The following is a 12,694-nucleotide window of genomic DNA, read 5'->3' as shown; positions in this document are numbered from 1 at the left end:
CAGCTCAGAAACGCTTAGTTTTAAAGTCCCTGGCCAGAGGGGACAGGGGTGCTGAGACTGAAGAAGGATATGTTTAGTGATGGTGAAGAGAAGTTATGCCAGAGATGAAACGCTGGCGCGACTTTGGTTTGCACAAACCTTTTTTTCCTCTCAGCTCCTCCCAAACACACAAACACTTTCTGGGCCCTATCTTGCCGATCAGAAACGCAAGCAGGACGGCGCCAAGCGCAAGTAGCTGTGTGGGCGGCTCTATGGCGCAGTTGCTATTTTAACGGCGGAAAAAACACACTTGCGTCCAGCGCAAGTGTCAAAAGGGTTGGTCCAAAGGAGGTTACTCAGCCATAGGTGTGGTTTGGGCGTAATATGCAATAAACCAATCCGAGCGTCATTTCACATTCCCTTTAAGAGCGAGAAGCGCATAGTCCATAGCGGCTTGTTATTTTGATGGCGGAATTACCTGGTGGAAGACCGGAGAAGTCCACAGCCGAGGAGACCGACGTGAGATTTACACACATTTTTTGGCCATATATAATTACAAGGAAAATAAAGTATTTACCACTTGAGGAAATCATTGTGATATCCATATCCAAGATATTTTAAAAATAAGCATACATGTAGCCTACACATTGACCCAAATGATTCAGGTTAATTGAAGCTGCGTGACATTTGATTTATTGTATGGCTTTGTAAAAAGCCGGGAGATAGATATATATGGGGATGCGAGAAACCCTCCAAAAGTAAGCAAAGTCAAGCAAGCATGTCAAGATATTGCCGTGATTGTTTCTGCAACGGGGCACCCGAAAACGTTGCCGAAAACGCTATAATGACGTCCGGAGACGTGGGACATCCAAGCTGGAAGGTAACACACGTTCTCGTGCCTTCACGGGAGGTGAATCTGCCTCGACCCAGGATCTGACGGCAGCAGAGGACATCGCCACGTCTACCCTCACGCCTGAGAGCGTGCAGGGATTTGGGGGCATGGAAATCGGCACCCAAGCCAGTGCACCAGCTGACCAAACCCAAGGTACTTAAATAAAGTCCACATACACAGAGATGAGTTTACAAGATTTATAATAACACTGGCATTAAATAAATGCAACAAAGCCATACAATAAATCAAATGTCACGCAGCTTCAATTAACCTGAATCATTTGGGTCAATTGTGTACGCTAGATGTATGCCTAGTTTTTAAATGTCTTGGATACGGATATCACAATGATTTCCTCATGTGGTAAATACTTTATTTTCCTTGTAATTATATATGGCTTGCCAAACAATTGGTGTAAATCTCTCGTGAAGACGACAGAAGTAAAGTGTAGCCTACAGGTCCTATACTGTGCGGGCAAGCACATGCGCCCTTAAAATAGCGTTCTGAATACGCGTTACAGACTTTAGACATTGCGCCTCACATTAGACCAGCTTTTTTTTGGTCAATGGCGCACGGCGCACGGCGTTGTTTTGAAACTGCAAAATACCACTTGCGCCAGAGAAACGCCTTCTCTGTTCCGCCCCCGCCCATGTCGACGCAAGTTCATTTCGAAGCGCGCCTCTGGAGGGAAAATCGCGCTGTGCGCCGGGTGCAAGATAGGAATGATACATGCGTCGGTGACAATGTCAATTGCGCTGGGTGCAAGATAGGGCCCTCTGTCTCTCTCTCTCTGTCTTTCTTTCTCTTGCACACACACACACTAGACACCTGCACACGTCCACATGCTTTTGAGATAGGGATTCTCTGAGAATGAGAGCACGGTGAAAGAATGATATGAGAGATAGAGAGAGAGAGAGAGAGAGCCCGGCTTTGAGTTAGGCACGTCGACCAGCTCAGCCTCCAGAAACCACCTCCACCTCCACCCACCACCCCTACCCTTATCCATTCTGAAAGAGCTCTTTTCTCGTGGAGGTCCTTTAGCAGACAACCCAGCACCTTCCCAGGTGTTTCTCATTGCGCTTAATAGGGATGTAATATGCATCCACTCCTCAGTCAGAGGCGCTGAGTACAAAGGCCGACTTTAGAGGCAGCAGCTGCAATGATGCCAGCTCCGAGACACCCGTTGTGTCCGCATGCATATTCAGCAAACACCGCCCCTGTAAACACACAAGGCTATAAACGCACAGAGGCGGGCCAGCGGAGCAGAACTGCTTGGAACCACTTTGGATAGGCTGTCTTAGGTGAGCTCACAGGCCAATGTGTTTCCCTCGCTCTCTCTATTTGGCAAGAATTGCTTTCATGCTCGCTCACAGGCAGAAAAAGAAAAAAAAGAAGAAGAGAGAAAAAAACGATCATAGTGTAATGTATGTAATGTATATTTAAGCCTATAGCTATGAAATTGTGAGAGGAAATTGTTCTCGGAATTGCCTTAAGGGTGGGGTTGGAGTAATCCAGGCTCTTATTGCTCAGAGTGACTGAAAACCGAAGAAGACGTATATTCAGTGTACATGTTTGTGTTTGGAGTCCTGGTGTGTGTGGGGGGGTCGGAGGTTGAGGTGAGGAGGTGAGGTGGGGGGTGTGTGGGAGGCTTTAAGCAGTAGGGGTTTTGGATATCCTCCAGCCCTCTCGCTTAGAACAGAAGTTTTGTGATGTCATTGGCTGCCGTTCGAGCTAAGGTCTTGTCTGCGAATTGGTACATTTCGCATGTGCGAGAGTCGCCATTCGCTTGGCACAATTCGCTTCACGCGAGAGTCGCCACTTTGTGAATGAAGCGCGCTTCACTTAGGACGCGAACTACAAACAAATAGCTACACGTAACCTATAAACGTTGTTGAGACTTTTATTAAAGATAACAATAACAAAACAGAGACAAATAGCCACACGGTCAAGCAATGTAATTTATTACGTTCTACGAATCCAACTGATACAAACATGTAGCCTACTGTTCGGGTAGTAATCTACAGCAACTCTTGACTTCTATTGAAAGAGATTTTGAAATCCTCAAAACCTGGTTTGATGTTAATAGATTCTAATTCATGGTCTTTGGAAATCGAAAAAGGAAATAGGTAAGGACATTCAATTAAAAATAAGTGATGCTGAACGAGTGACCGAGATAACATTTCTAGGAGTGGTCATTGACCATAAATTAACATGGAAACCACATGTTTATTATATCAAAGGAAAGATCTCTTAGATGATAGCAATTTTGTACAAATCAAGAAGCATGTTAAACGATAAGGCCTTACATATTATTTACTGTTCACTTATACTTCCCTAGTACATATCATATTGTGTGGAAGTCTGGGGATTGACATATAAAACAACTGTCAATGAAATCATTATTTTACAAAAACGAGCCATAAGGATAATAAATAAGGTTGATTATTATGCACCCACTAACCCATTGTTTATGAAATCATTTGTTATGAAATTTAATGATCTGGTATATTATAAAATAATGCAAATAATGTATCGAGCTAAATCAAACCAACTCCCAGTCAGCATACAAAGGTTTTTCTCATTTCAAGAGACAAAATATAATCTCAGAGATGTCTGTAAATTTAGTGTACCAAATGCCAAAAAATTAATTAAAAGGAGATGTATATCTGTTGTTGGAATTTCATTATGGAATGATGCTAACATAATCTTAAGAAAGTGTAAGACATTCTTTGTTTTCAAAGGGATGGTAGCTAAAGCAATTTTTGAGGGCTACAAGTGTCCATAATGTATGCAGGATTTTGTGCTGTTTATTTGGGATCTTGCTTCATTGCTCTTCTTGTGACTAACTTTTTGGAGGCAATTCTTTTGTTTGTTTTTTATTTCCATTACATGTATTACTTGTAAAAAATAAAATAAAAATGCATATGTTGATGGGTAGCTTAAATTGGTCAAACAGGACAGGCTTAAATACAAGCATTATGCTTCAGCTTGTGCCTTTTCAGTCACTTTGAATGTATTATTATTTGTGTTGAACTTGTTTGTTGTTACTGTGTGTGACTGAATAAAAACATAATCAATATCAACTTACATTACCACTGCACACTCACAACCTTACAGATAATGTATTGTATAGCATTTGTATTCAGTATGATATGACAGCGCAAGATATATGGGGTATGAGTAGTTGTAACATTGGCAGCAATAGTTGGTCATTAGCGCAGATATGATACAGGTACAAGTCAAGTCAAGTCAAGTCAACTCTTTTATTGTCAGATACACAGAACAACAGAGTTGGACTGGGCACTGGAATGCTTAAGACAGGACACCATACCACACTACCATAGATACTAAACATAAATACACATATTAAACAGATACTAAACAGATAAACAATCTACATGAGCTAAACTGAACATGAGCTGGACTGAGAAAGTAGTGCAAACAGCAGTAAAAGTGAGCCAGTGAAGAGTAAAGTGGCAAGTGTAAAGTGAGGAGTGCATTATTGTTCATTTAGGAGTCTGATGGCCTTAGGGTAGAAACTGTTCTCCAGTCTGCGGGTGCGAGACCGGACACTTCGGAACCGCCTACCAGAAGGCAGCAGGGTGAACAGTCTGAAGGATGGGTGATGACAGTCTTTTAGGATCCTGCCAGCTCTTCGGAGGCATCTTTTAAGGTAGATGTCCTGAAGGGATGGGAGTTTCCTGCCGATGATGAACTCAACGGATCTGACCACACTGCGTAGGGCCTTACGGTCCATGGCTGTGCAGCTTCCAAACCACACTGAGATGCTAATAGTCAAGATGCTTTCTATAGTGCATCTATAGAAGTTGGTGAGGATGTCTGGATTCATGCCAAACTTCCTGAGTCTCCTCAGGAAGAAGAGGCGTTTTCGGGCAGCTTTGACCACCTTGTCAGTGTGGGCAGACCAGGTGAGATCATTGCTGATGTTGATATGATATAAGTACAATGCAACGGAATCTAACCAAAGGAACCATAGCAGAAGAGTGCAGAGTATTCTGCATAGTGGTAATATAAAAATAAATAGATGGGATGTATACAGTATGATATGACAGTACAAGATATATGGGGTATGAGCAGTAGTAACATTGGCAGCAATAGTTGGTCATTAGTGCAGATATGATACAGGTACAGGTGAAGGTAGCAATAGAGGTTATGAATGAGGTAAGACATGATAAGATATATAGGCCTAAGTACAATGAATATGAGGTAAGAGTCATGAGGCATGATATGACATAAATAGATATGAATACACTATAAAATGTTAAGTGGCTGAACAAAAAAAATACCAATTCAACACCCACAAGCTAGTTTACACAGCACCAGGTTACAACCATCAAGGCGGCTCCTGGCCTATTGTTTAGGTTGATGGGCCATCAGACCTGGTTCCTGGCTTTTTTGTGTCTTGGAACCAGAGCTCTTACACTCTGATTGTTTGTTTTTGAAATAAATGACATGAAATGACATTGCTTGAACGTGTAGCTATTTGTCTCTGTTTTGTTACCGACTTTCAACCACGAGAATGAGTAAAATCTTTAATAAGAGTCTCAACAACGTTTATAGGCTACGTGTAGCTATTAGTTTTGTCTTTGTGAGTCAACAACGTATATGTCTCATATGCGCCCGTCTCTGTGCAATTCTGTACCGACTTTCAACCACGATAATGAGTAAAATCTTTAATAAGAGTCTCAACAACGTTTATAGGCTACGTGTAGCTATTTGTTTTGTCTTTGTGAGTCAACAACGTATATGTCTCATATGCGCCCGTCTCTGTGCAATTCAGATCGCGTGTCTTTGTGAGAATTGTCAACAACGTAGCCTATACTGTATGTCTCATATGCGCCATACTGTATGTCTCATATGCGCCCAAAGTGTCGACTCTCGCCCACTCGAATTGTGCCTGATTCGCGTGAAGCGAATGGCGACTCTCGCACATGCGAATTGTACATGCGAATTGTACCAATTCTGAAGCGAATGGCGACTCTCGCACATGCGAAATGTACCAATTCGCAGACTTGGCCTTACCTGTCTCTGCATACCAACAGAGCCCTCGGGCGAGAGCCCATCATTACTCAGGCGAACCGACCGCACAACCCGCTGCAGTCCTGCCCACAACCTCCACAAGGTGCACTGGCTCAGGCAAGGCACTGCTCACCAAATAAAAGGCTTCAGCAGGCTTGCGCAGCTTCCATCATCTGGTTTCTGTACCCCCCACCCTACCTCACTCCTGGCTTAAGCACACCACACCACTACTTGGGTGTCCTCCAGTGTCAGAGAACACAGGTCGAAGTTTAGCTTTCCCCGAGTGCAGGGGGATAAAACTGTCCTTGTAGATTTTTTACCATCAGATTTATATCAACCAGGGAATTCATAAAACTCTAAAGGAGGGGTGGAACCGCTTTAAAACAGGACATTCTGCAATGAAATCTCCCACGGTTCCCTCAAAGAACTTATTTTTTTCTATATTAACTAAAAGCGATGTTTTGGGACACTTTTTTTACGTGCCATCTTAAATTTGTTCTGCTCTCTTATCCTGGCGGCCATTGTTGTGGAGCGAAGATGGAGTGCATCGCAGTTTTAGATGTGACCTTCAAGCTCAAAGGAGAGGGCAAAGTGGAGGACAATGTGCGAGACGTCTGAGGGACAGGCGAAATTCAACAAAGTTTCATGGCTTTAAGGCGCCATGGCAACAAATGTCTCAAAAGTTTCTTGCCAACAGCTGACTATGTGAGAGAACTACCAATGCATGAGGACTCTCATCCCCTTACATAAACCTCTGCAAAGACATCAGTTTTTAACCCCAGTGTGTCCGGAATCTTCCTTGCCACTACTATCTTGCTAGTCTCATTTGCAACCAGGATTTAATATGTGTCTGATGTAATGACGTATCAATCAAATAAAGCTTAAAATAAGAATAAAAGTTCTAGACTGACAGTAAATGAGAATGAGTTCCTCCAGCCACATAAAGATGTTCATTGTCCTTTGGCCCACTTCCCGACACTGATTTCACACCCGGCCAATGGAGCAGATTAGCAGCAGTCGCTTGTTTGTGCGCAAGAGACAGAGGTAACAGAGCGCTTTTCATTCTAGTAACCTTGAGTTTGATCCGTCTGACGTAAAACTTTTGCACAAAAGAAATGCCTTCAGAGAAACAAAGAGATCAAATCTTTGAAATCAGACGGTGTAGCATTTTGAGGTAGACATGGTTCTGTTTGACACAAAGAAGGCCTTATTTTCTCTGCTCACTAGTTTATGCACAGAGCTCTGAAGATCAGTACTGCCATAGCCCTACTGGAAGTAGGCCAGTGTGTGTGATAGCTGCATACCCCTCAGTTTCTCAGAGAGGCCAGAGGTGCCCAGTCATCAGAAACTCCATGCACCTGCTACACAACAAACCAGCAGAAAGACAAGATTAAAACACCAGTCGGAGATAGCTTTGAAAATGATCCACTGTAGCAGTTCCTCATAGGCCAGCTGTTGACCTTGGCTAAGAGGAAACATGTCCTGACCATGAGGAGATTTACCCCCCCCCCCCCCCCCCACAAACACACACACACACCACAAAAAAAGAAAATCCTAAACTTAACACTTTCTCATTTATCTTGATTTGTGAGACTATATTAGCAAGCTACTGCTGGGGAGACATCTCCATAAAAGTTCTACCTAAGGCCTTTTTTATGCACTTGAGAGGGAGAGAGAGAGAGAGAGAGAGGGAGAGAGAGAGAAAGAGAGAGAGAGAGAGAGAGAGAGAGAGTGTGTCTTTTGTCTGTTGTTTTTACTTTGCACCCCTGCCTGTGCTCCCTGCTGCAGATCCTGTGGGGTGAAGTCACTTAAGCATTCAGCACACATCCCTCTCTCCCCTGCGTTCCCTGACCTCTCTCAGAGACTCCGGCGTCTCTGTGCGCCCTCATTGTCACCGCTGAAAATCACTACTTTCTGTATGGCTTATTTTTCTGCCTGTAAGACGGGTGAAAAATGTGTAGTAATTACTTGAGTGAGAGCACACAAAAAAGAGGAAAAAGAAAGCAGAAGAGGGGTGATCAAACAATGGCCTTTTCTTTTATTGGTCAGTTAATACCCCCCACCTCCGAGCCCCAGGATGGTGACTTATAGTCATGAAATTGAACTGGCCTGGCTTATAAAACCTGGATGTCTCTTTTGTTTCCTGCACTACATCTGTTTTCATTAATGAGCACAACTCTATTCTGCATGTGAGATCCTGAGGTGGAGTGATTTGGGATCCTCAATAGACTGGCCTACTCCATGAGTCTCAGCATAGTAAGCAGTTGAGATGGCAATCGGCTGCCAAGGTTTCAAGCCCTAGGCTCTCCTACTGCGGGATTGGTGGGCAGATAAGCATTGGTTAGATGTCTGTTTTTTAAGGGCTAAAACTCTGAAGCTCTGCAACTGCTGGGAGAAAAAGTTGTTTGAGTGTGCCTTATAAAACTCAGTACCTCCCCAAACTACTTTTATAACTTTGGATGTGTCCTCTGCACAGGGAGTTGTGACACAATCAACAAACCAAGTGACAACACAGTCATGACAGAGTATTTTAGTTTCTCCAAGATTACTCTTCCCTGTAAAAATGGTAGTAAATAAAATCTATTGGAATTTTTTGTAAAATGATTCATTTGGTTGTACTATGTGGCATTCAAGCCATGGCAATTTAGATGTGCAATTGCTAGACCAGCTATTAAGAAAAAGCAGTAAGGAGTAAATGTCGAAACTAGCCATTCTAACTACTGAAAAGGCAAAAACCTTTCAAACATCAGCAGCAGCACAGTTTGCATCCATAACAGGCTTTCTAGCTAGTATTTTGGTGATATCGTTTTTTTTTTTTTACGTTGTCATGAGGTGGTCTGACCTGGACCATTAAACTGCATAGTGCATAGCTTAGGCGGCTAGTTGGAACAACAGGTGTGTTTATCTGCCCTTCACATCACCATGCAAATTAATTTGAAGGTGATACTAGTACTAATTGCTAAATTGGTTTAGCTAAATTGGTTTAGCTTAATGTTTCAAAAGTGGCAAATTGCAAACTGTTTATTTGAGTTTACATGAGGAAAGATGAATTAGTAAAAAGGGGAAGGAAATTGTGAATTTTTAAATTGGTTGGAAATCATCCAGCCATTGTTTTAAAACTGAGTCACATTTTACCAGGCATCACAGCACTAAAATTCAGGAGCTGTTTACTAAGGCATTGCTCAACTGGTCTTTAAGTATCATTGACTAAATTTCCTGCTCTTTTTTTTTTAAACCAAGGCTAGTTGGAACTTCCTGTAATCTCAGTTTGTAATGGAAACACAGGCCTAATAGTACCATATAAGAATCCTGAAACATGTCTGTAGCATAGCATTGGGGCTCACTACACCATGCCGAGAAGTCTTTTTTATGCACTGGTTTTTTGCAATGCTATGTTTATTAGGAAATATTTGAGAAAATGCTCATCCTTTCAAAATGGCATGTGCAAGAAAAAGAGAACCCACCAATGCGTGAGGACTCTCATCCTCTTATATAAACCTCAGCAAAGACATCAGTTTTTAACCCAAGTGTTTCCGGAATCTTCCCCAAATCTACTGACTTTCTCATCTAATTTGCAACCAGGATTTTAAATGTTTCTTGTGTGACATATCAATCAAAGAAAGATTAAAAAAGAATACAATTTTTAGACTGACAGTAAATGAGATTGATTTTCTCCATCCATATAAAGGTCTTCATTGTCCTTTGGTGGGGGTGTTGGAACAATTTTCTATAGGTGATAGTGGGTGATTCAGCGGCATCTGAAATGCCAAGCACCTCGTGCTGACCTGCATAACGAATGAAAAAAAAGAAAAAAAGGAAAAGTAAAACACCACTTGGAGAGAGCTATAGTACTGATCTACTGTAGCAGCTCCTAATAGGCCAGCTGTTGACCTTGGCTTGGCCTGCTACTTCTCTTTAAGCATGGCAAGAGACCAGCATGTTCTTTGTGAATGAGAACGAATTAAGTGATCTTATTGGTCGCAGACATCTTTTGTTGTCTTCTGCATGGGAGCGTAAAATAAGTCATCTTGTACTCATTGTGGCCAGTGGTTTTTATTTGGAATGTTGCATCCTCTTTCAACTTATTATATCAGATTGTGTGTGTGTATATGTGTGTTTGTGTGTGTGTGTCAAAACCCCTTGTCTTTTGAAGCCATTTGATAAACATTAACTGTGTTCAGCTTTAGCTTTTGATACCCAGCACATTCTTCAGATGTGGCTTTGGCATCTAAATGATTTTTTTTTTCTTTTTGTAATGTATCATACTTGCATTTACCATGCGCATCCTCATCATCTTTAAATCATCAATCACTATTCAAATCAGACACTTCGGATGCCTTAGTGTAACCGCATCCTGTACCATCATCCCGGCAATCAGTTTCTAGACTCAGGAGGTTCATACATTTTGAACCCTTAGGGTTTGCTCAGTAAGACTCAGTTAGACTCCGTAAGAGCACCGCGTGAATGTTGATCAAGATGTGGATCTGTCCACTGATGATGTCAGGGTGACTGAGACTGCAGCTCTGCTCAAGGTGCTCAGCCCTGACACCCTGTCCTTCGACCCTATGTGTTTCGGCCTCTTCTGTCTTTGCCAGCGATCGTAAATCAACTCAAGGGTGCCTGTGGCTATCAGAACACAAGGTCAGGAGCAGAAGAGCCACAGGTTGTGGGCCCTCAGTCAAGCTTGTGTTTATCGACATGTTAGTTTTGTCTCTGGTGGAGCTTGTGTGTGGGTGTGAGAGAGTCTCTCTCTCTCTCTCTCTTTCTCTCTCTCTCTCTCTAATCCACTCTCTGTTGTGAGTGTGTGTGTGTGTGTTTAATTTTTCTCTTACCCTCTGTCTCTCTCTGTCTGCTGTGAGCATGTGGATGGTTCTTTCTCTGTCTCTCTGGTTTGTATGTGTTTTACTAGCAGGGATCCAGATGGCAGAGAAAACACTTGGGAATGGGAATAGGGGAGAAGGAGCAGCGATCTACTGTCTTAGTCTCCTTTCACATGTGATACTCTTAGTCCCGTTCAATTCCCATGCAGTGTTTATATCTGCCTGGCATGGAGTATGCTTTCAAATCCATGTACTTGAAGGCACTAGGGTCTTTTACAGTATGTTTACGTCAGTAGATCTCAGCTGATTAAGCTAGGATAAAGCTAAGACAAATGGTCAAGACCACTAAAACCTACAAAGCAACTGACATATTTATTCTGTGGTGTTAAGCATCAGCAGCACCAAGTCCAACTTTCACGTACCCTCAAAACACTAAGACTGAACCAAAAAAAAGAGCTGTGTTTAAGTGTTCCACACGGTGCAGCTAAGCTTAAGACGACCGGGATGTATAGCACTTGTTTACAGCCGCGGGAACGAGCCAGACGGAATTTTAATGGTCAGTGAAGTTTCATCTGTAGCGCTCGGCTGGCCGCAGATGAGACGCTGCCATCGCACCATGTGGTTACGCCTCCGACAGGGATTCTCAGAGGAAAGGGAGAATGTGTAAAAAAGGAAGTGCAAGGATCAGAAACAGGGGGAAAAAACGACAAGTAATTGCATGTTTCTGCCAACCGGTGGCTTGACGTGCCCTCGTTTTTGTTTTTTTACTCGTTTTTGTGTGCGGCAGGAAAGCAGTTGCCTTATTTTATGCTAAACAGCACATATGCACAACGAGCCCTTTGACTTGTGTGTACTTATCAAATTCTCAACACCAGGAAGGGCAGGCTGTATAGTGATGTGGCATGGGAAAGAAGCGACAACTGCACCCCATAAGTAGGCGACACAGTAGAACGTATGTAAGTAGCTACATTCGGGGATTAACACACTGACATCAAAGAAGTCTCAGTTCAGCCAAGTCTGATGCCCTGTTGCTAGTTCAGGTATGAATGTGTGTGGGAATATTTACATTTAACCCAGTGACCCAGGAATTCTGTTTAAGAAGTAAGCCAGATTCTCACAGAGCGCTTGGGCTATTCAGTTCCACCTTTAAAATGGTAGTCTGGCCTTCACCTTAATAGAAGGGATTCTTGAGACCCAAAAGAGTCTGACATAGAAAACTTCAACTTGACATTAACATGGGACATTTTGACATGACTCTCTACCTCCCATGCTCAATATGAAAATTAAACTGAATTTTATAACTTGTACAGAATTTGTACGGCACTAACCTTCCATAAAAAATACACCTTTAGCCCCTTTTCACAAATCCTGAAAGCCAGTGAGTGCATCTGGTGACCTTGGAGCACACATGTCAGACTGTCCAAGAGCATAATCTTGTGTTGTGCCTAGTTATCTCTCTGTGCCCACCCCCTCCCAGCAGTACATGAGAGTGTGTGTGTGGGGGCAGGTGGGTGTGTCTGTGTGTGTTTGTGCATGTGTGTGGACTCGCTCTTGGTCATAATTGCTAGGTCTCTTCATGTATGATCAGTCTGATAAAGGCGTTTTAGAGAGACAGAGGTTGAAAAAAGAAGGGATTTCCTTATTAGAAGACAAGCAATGGGATAATGACCAACTCCCAGGGAAAACCGCTGCGTCAAATGATTGACTGTAAACAGTCACGGAATGTTAATTATGTGCTGGTCTTGGGCTTAAAGGGACTAAAAGATCCATTTAAACTTGTCATATCCAAAATGGAGGCGAAACCCTACACATGGTTATTTGGGACCACACAAATGCCACAAGCTCCGTGCAGGTCGGGAACACGAACACGCACAGTGGGAAGGACAATGTCAAACTCAACAACTCACTATATCTTGAGAATGCCCAACCAACGCCTTAGTAAAGATGACATAGCAGAAAGGGTGCT

Source organism: Sprattus sprattus (genome assembly GCF_963457725.1).
Source record: "Sprattus sprattus genome assembly, chromosome: 2".
Taxonomy (NCBI): Eukaryota; Metazoa; Chordata; class Actinopteri; order Clupeiformes; family Clupeidae; genus Sprattus; species Sprattus sprattus.
The sequence above is the reverse complement of the archived record's forward strand: the minus strand, read 5'-3'. Positions refer to the sequence as shown.